The 14,478-nt window shown below is 42.3% G+C and overlaps 1 protein-coding gene across 1 annotated transcript in view; it reads left to right on the plus strand.

Annotated features, from left to right (window-relative positions):
- VEPH1 (ventricular zone expressed PH domain containing 1) overlaps positions 1-14,478 on the plus strand; it is a 263,608-nt gene that overhangs the window by 156,946 nt on the left and 92,184 nt on the right. The gene's annotated exons all lie outside the window — the stretch shown is intronic.

The following is a 14,478-nucleotide window of genomic DNA, read 5'->3' on the forward strand; positions in this document are numbered from 1 at the left end:
TTTTCCCAGCACCATTTATTAAATAGGGAATCCTTTCCCCATTTCTTGTTTCTCTCAGGTTTGTCAAAGATCAGATGGCTGTAGATGTGCGGTATTATTTCTGAGGACTCTGTTCTGTTCCATTGGTCTATAACTCTGTTTTGGTACCAGTACCATGCTGTTTTGGTTACTGTAGACTTGTAGTATAGTTTGAAGTCAGGTAGCATGACGCCTCCAGCTTTGTCCTTTTGACTTAGGATTGTCTTGGCAATGCGGGCTCTTTTTTGGTTCCATATGAACTTTAAAGCAGTTTTTTTCCAATTCTGTGAAGAAACTCATTGGTAGCTTGATGGGGATGGCATTGAATCTATAAATAACCTTGGGGAGTATGGCCATTTTCACGATATTGATTCTTCCTATCCATGAGCATGGTATGTTCTTCCATTTGTTTGTGTCCTCTTTGATTTCACTGAGCAGTGGTTTGTAGTTCTCCTTGAAGAGGTCCTTTACATCCCTTGTAAGCTGGATTCCTAGGTATTTTATTCTCTTTGAAGCAATTGTGAATGGAAGTTCATTCCTGATTTGGGTCTCTGCTTGTCTGTTACTGGTGTATAAGAATGCTTGTGATTTTTGCACATTAATTTTGTATCCTGAGACTTTGCTGAAGTTGCTTATCAGCTTAAGGAGATTTTGGGCTGAGACGATGGGGTTTTCTAAATATACAATCATGTCATCTGCAAACAGGGACAATTTGACTTCTTCTTTTCCTAACTGGATACCCTTGATTTCTTTCTCTTGCCTGATTGCCCTAGCCAGAACTTCCAAGACTATGTTGAATAGGAGTGGTGAGAGAGGGCATCCCTGTCTTGTGCCAGTTTTCAAAGGGAATTTTTCCAGTTTTTGCCCATTCAGTATGATATTAGCTGTGGGTTTGTCATAAATAGCTCTTATTATTTTGAGGTATGTTCCATCAATACCGAATTTATTGAGCGTTTTTAGCATGAAGGGCTGTTGAATTTTGTCAAAAGCCTTTTCTGCATCTATTGAGACAATCATGTGGTTCTTGCCTTTGGTTCTGTTTATATGCTGGATTACGTTTATTGATTTGCGAATGTTGAACCAGCCTTGCATCCCAGGGATGAAGCCCACTTGATCATGGTGGATAAGCTTTTTGATGTGCTGCTGAATCTGGTTTGCCAGTATTTTATTGAGAATTTTTGCATCAATGTTCATCAGGGATATTGGTCTAAAATTCTCTTTTTTTGTTGTGTCTCTGCCAGGCTTTGGTATCAGGATGATGTTGGCCTCATAAAATGAGTTAGGGAGGATTCCCTCTTTTTCTATTGATTGGAATAGTTTCAGAAGGAATGGTACCAGCTCCTCCTTGTACCTCTGGTAGAATTCAGCTGTGAATCCATCTGGTCCTGGACGTTTTTTGGTGGGTAGGCTATTAATTGTTGCCTCAATTTCAGAGCCTGCTATTGGTCTATTCAGGGATTCAACTTCTTCCTGGTTTAGTCTTGGGAGAGTGTAAGTGTCCAGGAAATTATCCATTTCTTCTAGATTTTCTAGTTGATTTGCGCAGAGGCGTTTATAGTATTCTCTGATGGTAGTTTGTATTTCTGTGGGGTCAGTGGTGATATCCCCTTTATCATTTTTTATTGCATCTATTTGATTCCTCTCTCTTTTCTTCTTTATTAGCATTGCTAGCGGTCTGTCAATTTTGTTGATCTTTTCAAAAAACCAACTCCTGGATTCATTGATTTTTTGGAGGGTTTTTTGTGTCTCTATCTCCTTCAGTTCGACTCTGATCTTAGTTATTTCTTGCCTTCTGCTAGCTTTTGAATGTGTTTGCTCTTGCCTCTCTAGTTCTTTTCATTGTGATGTTAGAGTGTCAATTTTAGATCTTTCCTGCTTTCTCTTGTGGGCATTTAGTGCTATAAATTTCCCTCTACACACTGCTTTAAATGTGTCCCAGAGATTCTGGTGTGTTGTATCTTTGTTCTCATTGGTTTCAAAGAACATCTTTATTTCCGCTTTCATTTCGTTATGTACCCAGTAGTCATTCAGGAGCAGGTTGTTCAGTTTCCATGTAGTTGAGCGGTTTTGATTGAGTTTCTTAGTCCTGAGTTCTAATTTGATTGCACTGTGGTCTGAGAGACAGTTTGTTATAATTTCTGTTCTTTTCCATTTGCTGAGGAGTGCTTTACTTCCAATTATGTGGTCAATTTTGGAATAAGTGCGATGTGGTGCTGAGAAGAATGTATATTCTGTTGATTTGGGGTGGAGAGTTCTATAGATGTCTATTAGGTCCGCTTGGTGCAGAGATGAGTTCAATTCCTGGATATCCTTGTTAACTTCCTGTCTCGTTGATCTGTCTAATGTTGACAGCGGAGTGTTGAAGTCTCCCATTATTATTGTATGGGAGTCTAAGTCTCTTTGTAAGTCTCTAAGGACTTGCTTTATGAATCTGGGTGCTCCTGTATTGGGTGCATATATATTTAGGAGAGTTAGCTCTTCCTGTTGAATTGATCCCTTTACCATTATGTAATGGCCTTCTTTGTCTCTTTTGATCTTTGATGGTTTAAAGTCTGTTTTATCAGAGACTAGGATTGCAACCCCTGCTTTTTTTTGTTCTCCATTTGCTTGGTAGATCTTCCTCCATCCCTTTATTTTGAGCCTATGTATGTCTCTGCATGTGAGATGGGTCTCCTGAATACAGCAGACTGATGGGTCTTGACTCTTTATCCAGTTTGCCAGTCTGTGTCTTTTAATTGGAGCATTTAGTCCATTAACATTTAAGGTTAATATTGTTATGTGTGAACTTGATCCTGCCATTATGATATTAACTGGTTATTTTGCTCGTTAGTTGATGCAGTTTCTTCCTAGCCTCGATGGTCTTTACATTTTGGCATGTTTTTGCGATGGCTTGTACTGGTTGTTCCTTTCCATGTTTAGGGCTTCCTTCAGGGTCTCTTGTAAGGCAGGCCTGGTGGTGACAAAATCTCTAAGCATTTGCTTATCTGTAAAGGATTTTATTTCTCCTTCACTTATGAAACTTAGTTTGGCTGGATATGAATTCTGGGTTTAAAATTCTTTTCTTTAAGAACGTTGAATATTGGCCCCCACTCTCTTCTGGCTTGTAGAGTTTCTGCCGAGAGATCTGCTGTTAGTCTGATGGGCTTCCCTTTGTGGGTAACCCGACCTTTCTCTCTGGCTGCCCTTACGATTTTTTCCTTCATTTCAACTTTGGTGAATCTGGCAATTATGTGTCTTGGAGTTGCTCTTCTGGAGGAGTATCTTTGTGGCGTTCTTTGTATTTCCTGAATTTGAATGTTGGCCTGCCCTACTAGGTTGGGGAAGTTCTCCTGGATGATATCCTGAAGAGTGTTTTCCAACTTGGTTCCATTTTCCCCCTCACTTTCAGGCACCCCAATCAGACGTAGATTTGGTCTTTTTACATAATCCCATACTTCTTGCAGGCTTTGCTCATTTCTTTTTCTTCTTTTTTCTTTTGGTTTCTCTTCTCGCTTCATTTCATTAATTTGATCTTCAATCGCTGATACTCTTTCTTCCAGTTGATCGAGTCGGTTACTGAAGCTTGTGCATTTGTCACGTATTTCTCGTGTCATGGTTTTCATCTCTGTCATTTCGTTTATGATCTTCTCTGCATTAATGAGTCTAGCTGTCAATTCTTCCACTCTTTTTTCAAGATTTTTAGTTTCTTTACGCTGGGTACGTAATTCCTCCTTTCGCTCTGATAAGTTTGATGGACTGAAGCCTTCTTCTCTCCTCTCGTCCAAGTCATTCTCTGACCAGCTTTGATCCGTTGCTGGCGATGGGCTGCGCTCCTTTGCAGGGGGAGATGCGCTCTTATTTTTTGAATTTCCAGCTTTTCTGCCCTGCTTCTTCCCCATCTTTGTGGTTTTATCTGTCTCTGGTCTTTGATGGTGGTGACGTACTGATGGGGTTTTGGTATAGGTGTCCTTCCTGTTTGATAGTTTTTCTTCTGACAGTCAGAAGGACTGTCTGTTGGTCTGTTGGAGATTGCTTGAGGTCCACTCCAGACCCTGTTTGCCTGGGTATCAGCAGCAGAGGTTGCCGAAGATAGAATATTGCTGAACAGCGAGTGTACCTGTCTGATTCTTCCTTTGGAATTTTCCTCTCAGGGGTGTACTCCACCCTGTGAGGTGTGGGGTGTCAGACTGCCCCTAGTGGGGGATTTCTCCCAGCTAGGCTACTCAGGGGTCAGGGACACACCTGAGCAGGCAGTCTGTCCGTTCTCAGATCTCAACCTCCGCGTTGGGAGATCCACGGCTCTCCCCAAAGCTGTCAGACAGAGTCGTTCGCGTCTGCACCGGCTCCCGCTACTTCCCCTGTTGGTCTTCAGCTGTGCGCTGTCCCCAGAGGTGGAGACCACAGAGACAGGCAGGCTTCCTTGAGCTGCTGTGAGCTCCACCCAGTTCGAGCTTCCCAGCGGCTTTGTTTACCTACTTAAGCCTCAGCAATGGCGGGTGCCCCTCCCCCAGCCTCGCTGCTGCCTTGCGGATAGATCGCGGCAGACTGCTGTGTTAGCAGTGAGGGAGGCTTCGTGGGCATGGGACCCTCCCGGCCAGGTGTGGGATATATTCTCCTGGTGTGCCTGTATGCTTACAGCGCAGTATTGGGGTGGGAGTTACCCGATTTTCCAGGTGTTGTGTGTCTCAGTTCCCCTGGCTAGGAAAACGGATCCCCTTCCCCCTTGCGCTTCCAGGTGAGGCGATGCCTCGCCCTGCTTCAGCTCTCGCTGGTCAGGCTGCAGCAGCTGACCAGCACCGATTGTCCGGCACTCCCTAGTGAGATGACCCCAGTACCTCAGTTGAAAATGCAGAAATCACTGGTCTTCTGTGTTGCTCGCGCTGGGAGTTGGAGACTGGAGCTGTTCCTATTCGGCCATCTTGCTCCGCCCCCTGTATTATTTTTTGAAGTCTGGTAATGTGATGCTCCAGCTTTGTTATTTTTGCCCAGAATTGCTATGGCTATTTGCGGTCTTTTCTGTTCCCATGCAAAGTCTAGGATTTTTTTTCTATTTATGTGAAGAATGTCATAGGTATTTTGATGGTGACTCCATTGAATCTGTAGATTGCCTTGGCTAGTATGGTCATTTTAATAATATTAATTCTCCTGATGAGCATGGGATGTCTTTCCATTTGTTTGTATTCTCCTAAATTTCTTTCATCAGTGTTTTGTAGTTTTCCTTGTAGAAGTCTTCCATGTCTTTGGTTAAATTGATTCCTAGGTGGTGGTGGTTTGTATTAATAGCTATTTTAAATTGCATTGCCTTCTTGATTTTTTTTTTCAGGTAATTCATTGTTTGTATGTAGAAACACTACTTTTTTTTTGTATTCTGCAACTTTACTGAATTCGTTCATTAATTCTTAGAGATTTTTGGTAGCATCTTTAGGTTTTTCTATATATATGATCATGTCATCTGCACAGAGGACTATTTGACTTCCTCATTTCCAATGTGGATACACTTTATTTCTTTCTCTTACCCATTTGCTCTAAGACTTCCAGTACTAGGTTGAATAAGATTGGTGAGAGTAGGCATCCTAATCTTGTTCCAGTTCTTAAAGAAAACGCTTTCAGTTTTTCTCCATTCATTAAGACATTAACTGTGGGTTCATCATATATGGCTTTTATTATTTTGAAGTATGTTCCATTGATGCATAGTTTGTTGAGAGTTTTTATCATGAAGGGACATTGAATTTTATCAAATGTTTTTCCTGCATCTACAGAGATAATCATCTGGTTTTTGTTCTTAATTCTATTGATATAATTTATGACATTTATTGATTTGCATATATTGAACCACTTTTGCATTCCTGAAATGAATCTCACTTAATCATGGTGTATTATCATTTTGAGGTGTTGTTAGATTTGGTTTGTTAATATTTTATTGAAGATTTTTCCATCTATGTTCATCAGGGATATTGGCCTGTAGTTCTATGTTCATCTGGGATAATGGCCTGTAGTTTTATTTTTTTGCTGAGTCCTTGTCTGGTTTTGGTATCAAGGATATGCTGGCCTCATAGAATGAGTTAGGAATGATTTCCTCTGCTTTTTAAAAAAATATTTTGAGAAAAATTGGTATTAATTCTTCTTTAAAGGTTCAGTAGAATTCAGTGATAAAGTCTGCAAGGGGGTGCTGCCGCGCCATTTTTCAGACCTTGAGTGTGGGTGCCTATGTGGCCAACCCGCTGGCCCAGGGGGTGTAAGCTGCTCAGCAGCTTAAGGACCTCTCCTGCTTGGCGGCAGGCACACAATGGTTTAGCCAGCTCAAGGCGGGGTTCTCCATGAACGGCACTGCCAGACTGTTCCTTTGGCTGGAAGTGCAGTAGCAGGAGGTGGTTTCCCTGCTATGCAGGACCAGAATCACAGCAGGTCCCGGGCCCAGGCTCCACACAGCTGGGGCTAGGTAGAATGAAGATGGACCCCCACTGTGGGACAGGTGCAGTGGCCACTGACCCCCAGAGGAGGGCGCACTCCAGAGGTGTCTGGTCTCAAGGTGGCGCCCAGCGGCAGCAGCTTGGCTCACAGAGGGTGGGTAGCCAGTGGAGAGTACACTCTTTGTGTTCCTAATCCGGGCAATGCAGCTATGTGAATACATGGCAGTTCCACAAACTGGGCTTAGGGCTTGAGAGGACTGTAGGATTCTCCAGTAGTGAGGACTGTAGGTGTAGGTGTTTGTGGGGGCAATAGGGGGTGATGAGGATCTTCTGCTTACCTTTTCCTGGAAATGGGAACTTCCTTCCTTCCTTCTAGGCCGATCCAATCCAAAAATGGAAGAGGGGGCTACAGAGGCCTGGTGCCTCCACACTGCCCTCCTGGGCTTCCAATCACCACATGTGCATCCCTACTCCCCTGCTGCACTTCCGTGCTCTCCCTTCCACACTCCAGTCAAATCTTAGCTGTTTATCCATCGCTGTGGTCCTCCCCTGTTGGGGGAAAGCGAGCCAGGCATTTCTCCTCAGCCCCCTTGCTCCACCTCAGCTGTGCAATGGCCCGTGTTTCATGTAGCAGGTGCTGGTAGCACTGGACTTTGGATCATCTTCTCTCTACATCTCTGAATCTACGTGCTTTTTTTTCTATTTATTTGAAAAATAATCTTGAATATACTTAAATAAGCATGATTTTTTTCCCCAGTAAATGTAGACAGTTAAGACTATTCCTATGTCTCGATCATGACTTTCTACTGAATTTTTATTTTACAGTCACATTAGTTCATATTTACAGGTACACCATGGGTTTTTTTTGTTTGTTTGTTTTTAACAAAGTTTTTAAACTGTTATAAACAGATGAGCAAACTGTAAAAGAAACAAGACAAATATAGATATCCTTTGTATTCCTACAGTATTTCTATTGTACAGTTTCTTAGTAATTCAAGCATCAAATGTACATTGAATACTTAAGATGCTATTGTTCCTAGAAATTTTATGTTTAACTTTGCATTCCCTGGACTATTGTGTATTTTGAATTTATTTGTAACAGCAAATAATAAAGCAATTCAATAGCTATATAAATAAAAGGATTTAATTCAAAATTTAGGCTAGGCACGGTGGCTCACACCTGTAAGCCCAGCATTTTGGGAGGCTGAGGCAGTAGGATTGCTTGAGCCCAGGAGCTCTAGAACAGCTTGGGCAACATAGAAGAGACCCTGTCTCTACCAAAAATAAATTTAAAACAAAATCCAGCTGGGCGTGGTGGCACGTGCCTGTGGTCCCAGCTACTTGGGAGACGGAGGTGGGACGATTGCTTGAGCCAAGAGGTTGAGGCTGCAGTGAAGTACGATCGTGCCACTGCACTCCAGCCTGGGCAATGAAGTAAGATCTTGTCTCAAAAGAAAAAAAAAAGTATTTAAAGCACTAAAATATGAGGCAATTTCCAAAACAAGAAATAAAACACTGACATATTACCATCCCTGGTCAGTAAAAGTATTATCTAGGAATATGTTTAATGTAAATTAAAGTTCCTTAGTGGATAAGAGAAGCTGTCTAATTTCAACTTAGAAACTGGTCTTTCAAACACTTGGGGCTTACGAAATTCCCAAATGCTTTTAGTTAAACATTATTATTGCTAACTTTTGAACTCAAGCACATTTTTAAGGAAATGTAATCCACGTATTTCAAATTCATTTTTACTTTATCCGTCAAGATATACTTTGTCAGCTCTTCTGATTCCTATGAGATATTTTGCTGATAATAGAAATCTTATCAAGAAATGCCCTTTGCAGATGTTAAGAAGAGGCCTATACCCAGACTGCTGTGATGATGACCTTACTGACTTTTGAAGGAAAAAGAATCTTTTTCTGATTTTAGTCATACTCCTTTCCTTCCATCTCAGTTGTAATAACAAATTAAATACAAATAAAAATAACTTGACATGGAATCAGCTGGTTGTGGGCAAGTTTTGTGCAGGAAGATGTGAGCAGGACACTCTACTCTTTCACTTTAGGTACGGCTGGCTTGGAATATCACAACCATAAAACAATGAAGGGGTTTAGGCACAATAAATCAGTCAAGGGGTCTAAGAAGAATTCCTCTTCTCTTTTCCAATCCAGTTTCTACAACCTTGCCAGCCGACCTTCTTAAGCAGAAGCCTGAAATAATTTATATTAGCAGTGCGTTCCTTTGTGTTCCCACCCTCTATCACTTTCCTCCAGACACAAAGGGCTGATGTTCTCCAGACAGATGAGGATTTAGAGACACGGGAGAGTACAAAGGGAAGTGTGAGGTTGAGGTGTCCCCAGTGAATGGGTCAATATCTTAAGAGCAATGGAGCCCTCAGCTAGCTTTGCCCTACTTGTCCAGTGCGGGACCCAGTTCTTGGCGACAACAGCACAGGATGAGGAAGAGGATTGCCACCTTTGGTGGATGGCTGACCAGGGCACAGAAATCCAAGCAGCAACAAATCTGGCCAGGGCCAACCCCTGCAGCCAGCAGAGGCCTTCCCATGTCATAAGTCACTGCTTTCATAGATAAATGACCTTTGCAGAATATTTCCTTGTCCCCTAAAATGCTAGACAAGCAGAAGCCCAGGGCACTAGAATAATCTTCTTAGCCCCTGGGGGCCTTGGCCAAGCCCCAGTTGGACAGAAACAGCCCTTGGAGCCTGAATTCAAGATGCCTTGTTTGGTTTTCCAATAGCCTCCACTTTTAGGAGTCTGGCTTAAATAACCCAGTTATCTCACATACCGCATGGGATACCTACTAACAGTGTGTAGGGGGTGAGTTGGAGTCTCAGGGCCGGAACTAGAGTGGAGCACCCTAACCACAATAACTGAGAAAAGAAGCAGTCAGCACCAAAGTTCTGAGTCAATATCCTCGCAATATCACTGTAGGCACTGAACCTTCTTTATCCCTAGTGTCTAGCACAGTACTAGGCACAGAGCAAGTGCTCGACACAGTGCAGTGCAGTTCAGTGAATTCACAAGGGAATCAACAAATGAGGAGCAAAGAACAGGTCTGCCAAGCACCTGACTTAATAGAGATGTCCATACCATCAATGTGCAGTCTTGAGCTTGTGACTAAATCACAATTCTTTCTGTGGACTTTCATATTGCATGTGACTCTTCATTCATAGTTAGGGTGACAGCCTTCATTAGGAAAAGTTAATTGTCTTATGATGCAATATAAAAGTTTGAAAACCCGCAGAGACTGCCACAAATAAATGATATCTGAATCTCAGCACTGAAAAAGAAACAGAATAGTTAAAATGTTAACCATTTGCTGGGGGTACATTCATGGTATTTTCAAACATTTGATACATTGAAGAAAACACAGAATTAGTAGAAATTGATTTCCAAGATGCTTCACTTTGTAATCATGATGGTGAAAATTTAGGTTTCAAAAATGTGGAATAGTTTAGAAGTACAGTTTAAAAATCTAAGCTAGCAATGTTCAATATTTTAAGTAAATTAGCTTCATTACATTTATTCATAAAGTCAGAGAAGTGCAGGAGTCAGTCCATCAGGAGGAGTGGTTTCGAACATGGACGCCAGTAGACAAGGCCTTGGCTTACAGACTTAACCTTTGAATCTATAATAATGGCTAATTTGTTTCATATTTGAGGATTAAATGAGGGAAGCATCCAAAAAAATATGACTTTCTTCTAAAAGCTCTTAGTATATTTACTCCTAAATTCAGTTGGTATTCACATTATAGAATCTATTTATCGGGGGGCGGAGCAGGATGGCCGAATAGGAACAGCTCCAGTCTCCAACTCCCAGCGCAAGCGACACAGAAGACCGGTGATGTCTGCATTTTCAACTGAGGTACTGGGGTCATCTCACTAGGGAGTGCCGGACAATCGGTGCTGGTCAGCTGCTGCAGCCTGACCAGCAAGAGCTGAAGCAGGGCGAGGCATCGCCTCACCTGAGAAGCGCAAGGGGGAAGGGAATCCCTTTTCCTAGCCAGGGGAACTGAGACACACAACACCTGGAAAATCGGGTAACTCCCACCCCAATACTGTGCTTTAAGCCAACTGGCACACCAGGAGAATATATCCCACACCTGGCCGGGAGGGTCCCACGCCCACGGAGCCTCCCTCATTGCTAACACAGCAGTCTGCCGCGATCTATCCGCAAGGCAGCAGGGAGACTGGGGGAGGGGCGCCCGCCATTGCTGAGGCTTAAGTAGGTAAACAAAGCCCCTGGGAAGCTCGAACTGGGTGGAGCTCACAGCAGCTCAAGGAAACCTGCCTGTCTCCATAGACTCCACCTCTGGGGACAGGTCAGAACAGGGGAAGCAGCAGAGGCCTGTGCAGACGCGAACGACTCTGTCTGACAGCTTTGAAGAGAGCAGTGGATCTCCCAACACGGAGGTTGAGATCTACGAACGGACAGACTGCCTGCTCAAGTGGGTCCCTCACCCCTGAGTAGCCTAAATGGGAGACATCCCCCACTAGGGGCAGTCTGACACCCCACACCTCACAGGGTGGAGTACACACCTGAGAGGAAGCTTACAAAGTAAGAATCAGACAGGTACACTCGCTGTTCAGCAATATTCTATCTTCTGCAACCTCTGCTGCTGATACCCAGGCAAACAGGGTCTGGAGTGAACATCAAGCAATCTCCAACAGACCTATAGCTGAGGGTCCTGACTGTCAGAAGGAAAACTATCAAACAGGAAGGACACCTATACCAAAACCCCATCAGTACATCACCATCATCAAAGACCAGAGACAGATAAAACCACAAAGATGGGGAAAAAGCAGGGCAGAAAAGCTGGAAATTCAAAAAATAAGAGCGCATCTCCCCCTGCAAAGGAGCGCAGCCCATCGCCAGCAATGGATCGAAGCTGGTCAGAGAATGACTTTGACGAGATGAGAGAAGAAGGCTTCAGTCCATCAAACTTCTCAGAGCTAAAGGAGGAGTTACGTACCCAGCGCAAAGAAACTAAAAATCTTGAAAAAAGAGTGGAAGAATTGACAGCTAGACTAATTAATGCAGAGAAGGTCATAAACGAAATGACAGAGATGAAAACCATGACACGAGAAATACGTGACAAATGCACAAGCTTCAGTAACCGACTCGATCAACTGGAAGAAAGAGTATCAGCGATTGAGGATCAAATGAATGAAATGAAGTGAGAAGAGAAAGCAAAAGAAAATAGAAGAAAAAGAAATGAACAAAGCCTGCAAGAAGTATGGGATTATGTAAAAAGACCAAATCTATGTCTGATTGGGGTGCCTGAAAGTGAGGGGGAAAATGGAACCAAGTTGGAAAACACTCTTCAGGATATCATCCAGGAGAACTTCCCCAACCTAGTAGGGCAGGCCAACATTCAAATTCAGGAAATACAGAGAACGCCACAAAGATACTCCTCCAGAAGAGCAACTCCAAGACACATAATTGCCAGATTCACCAAAGTTGAAATGAAGGAAAAAATCTAAGGGCAGCCAGAGAGAAAGGTCGGGTTACCCACAAAGGGAAGCCCATCAGACTAACAGCAGATCTCTCGGCAGAAACTCTACAAGCCAGAAGAGAGTGGGGCCAATATTCAACGTTCTTAAAGAAAAGAATTTTCAACCCAGAATTTCATATCCAGCCAAACTAAGTTTCATAAGTGAAGGAGAAATAAAATCCTTTACAGATAAGCAAATGCTTAGAGATTTTGTCACCACCAGGCCTGCCTTACAAGAGACCCTGAAGGAGGCCCTAAACACGGAAAGGAACAACCGGTACCAGCCATTGCAAAAACATGCCAAAATGTAAAGACCATCGAGGCTAGGAAGAAACTGCATCAACTAACGAGCAAAATAACCAGTTAATATCATAATGGCAGGATCAAGTTCACACATAACAATATTAACCTTAAATGATAATGGACTAAATGCTCCAATTAAAAGACACAGACTGGCAAACTGGATAAAGAGTCAAGACCCATCAGTCTGCTGTATTCAGGAGACCCATCTCACATGCAGAGACATACATAGGCTCAAAATAAAGGGATGGAGGAAGATCTACCAAGCAAATGGAGAACAAAAAAAAGCAGGGGTTGCAATCCTAGTCTCTGATAAAACAGACTTTAAACCATCAAAGATCAAAAGAGACAAAGAAGGCCATTACATAATGGTAAAGGGATCAATTCAACAGGAAGAGCTAACTCTCCTAAATATATATGCACCCAATACAGGAGCACCCAGATTCATAAAGCAAGTCCTTAGAGACTTACAAAGGGACTTAGAAGCCCATACAATAATAATGGGAGACTTCAACACTCCACTGTCAACATTAGACAGATCAACGAGACAGAAAGTTAACAAGGATATCCAGGAATTGAACTCATCTCTGCACCAAGGGGACCTAATAGACATCTATAGAACTCTCCACCCCAAATCAACAGAATATACATTCTTCTCAGCACCACATCGCACTTATTCCAAAATTGACCACATAATTGGAAGTAAAGCACTCCTGAGCAAATGTAAAAGAACAGAAATTATAACAAACTGTCTCTCAGACCACAGTGCAATCAAACTAGAACTCAGGACTAAGAAACTCAATCAAAACCGCTCAACTACATGGAAACTGAACAACCTGCTCCTGAATGACTACTGGGTATATAACGAAATGAAAGCAGAAACAAAGATGTTCTTTGAAACCAATGAGAACAAAGATACAACATATCAGAATCTCTATGACACATTTAAAGCAGTGTGTAGAGGGAAATTTATAGCACTAAATGCCCACAAGAGAAAGCAGGAAAGATCTAAAATTGACACTCGAACATCACAATGAAAAGAACTAGAGAGGCAAGAGCAAACACATTCAAAAGCTAGCAGAAGGCAAGAAATAACTAAGATCAGAGCAGAACTGAAGGAGATAGAGACACAAGAAACCCTCCAAAAAATCAATGAATCCAGGAGTTGGTTTTTTGAAAAGATCAACAAAATTGACAGACAGCTAGCAAGACTAATAAAGAAGAAAAGAGAAGAATCAAATAGATGCAATAAAAAATGATAAAGGGGATATCACCACCGACCCCACAGAAATACAAACTACCATCAGAGAATACTATAAACACCTCTACTCAAATCAACTAGAAAATCTAGAAGAAATGGATAATTTCCTGGACATTTACACTCTCCCAAGACTAAACCAGGAAGAAGTTGAATCCCTGAATAGACCAATAGTAGGCTCTGAAATTGAGGCAACAATTAATAGCCTACCCACCAAAAAAAGTCCAGGACCAGATGGATTCACAGCTGAATTCTACCAGAGGTACAAGGAGGAGCTGGTATCATTCCTTCTGAAACTATTCCACTCAATTGAAAAAGAGGGAATCCTCCCTAACTCATTTTATGAGGCCAACATCATCCTGATACCAAAGCCTGGCAGAGACACAACAAAAAAAGAGAATTTTAGACCAATATCCCTGATGAACATCGATGCAAAAATTCTCAATAAAATACTGGCAAACCGGATTCAGCAGCACATCAAAAAGCTTATCCACCATGATCAAGTGGGCTTCATCCCTGGGATGCAAGGCTGGTTCAACATTCGCAAATCAATAAACGTAATCCAGCATATAAACAGAACCAAAGACAAGAACCACATGATTATCTCAATAGATGCAGAAAAGGCTTTTGACAAAATTCAACAGCCCTTCATGCTAAAAACGCTCAATAAATTTGGTATTGATGGAACGTACCTCAAAATAATACGAGCTATTTATGACAAATCCACAGCTAATATCATACTGAATGGGCAAAAACTGGAAAAATTCCCTTTGAAAACTGGTACAAGACAGGGATGCCCTCTCTCACCACTCCTATTCAACATAGTGTTGGAAGTTCTGGCTAGGGCAATCAGGCAAGAGAAAGAAATCAAGGGTATCCAGTTAGGAAAAGAAGAAGTCAAATTGTCCCTGTTTGCAGATGACATGATTGTATATTTAGAAAACCCCATTGTCTCAGCCCAAAATCTTCTTAAGCTGATAAGCAACTTCAGCAAAGTCT

Source organism: Rhinopithecus roxellana, chromosome 1, assembly GCF_007565055.1.
Source record: "Rhinopithecus roxellana isolate Shanxi Qingling chromosome 1, ASM756505v1, whole genome shotgun sequence".
NCBI lineage: Eukaryota > Metazoa > Chordata > Mammalia > Primates > Cercopithecidae > Rhinopithecus > Rhinopithecus roxellana.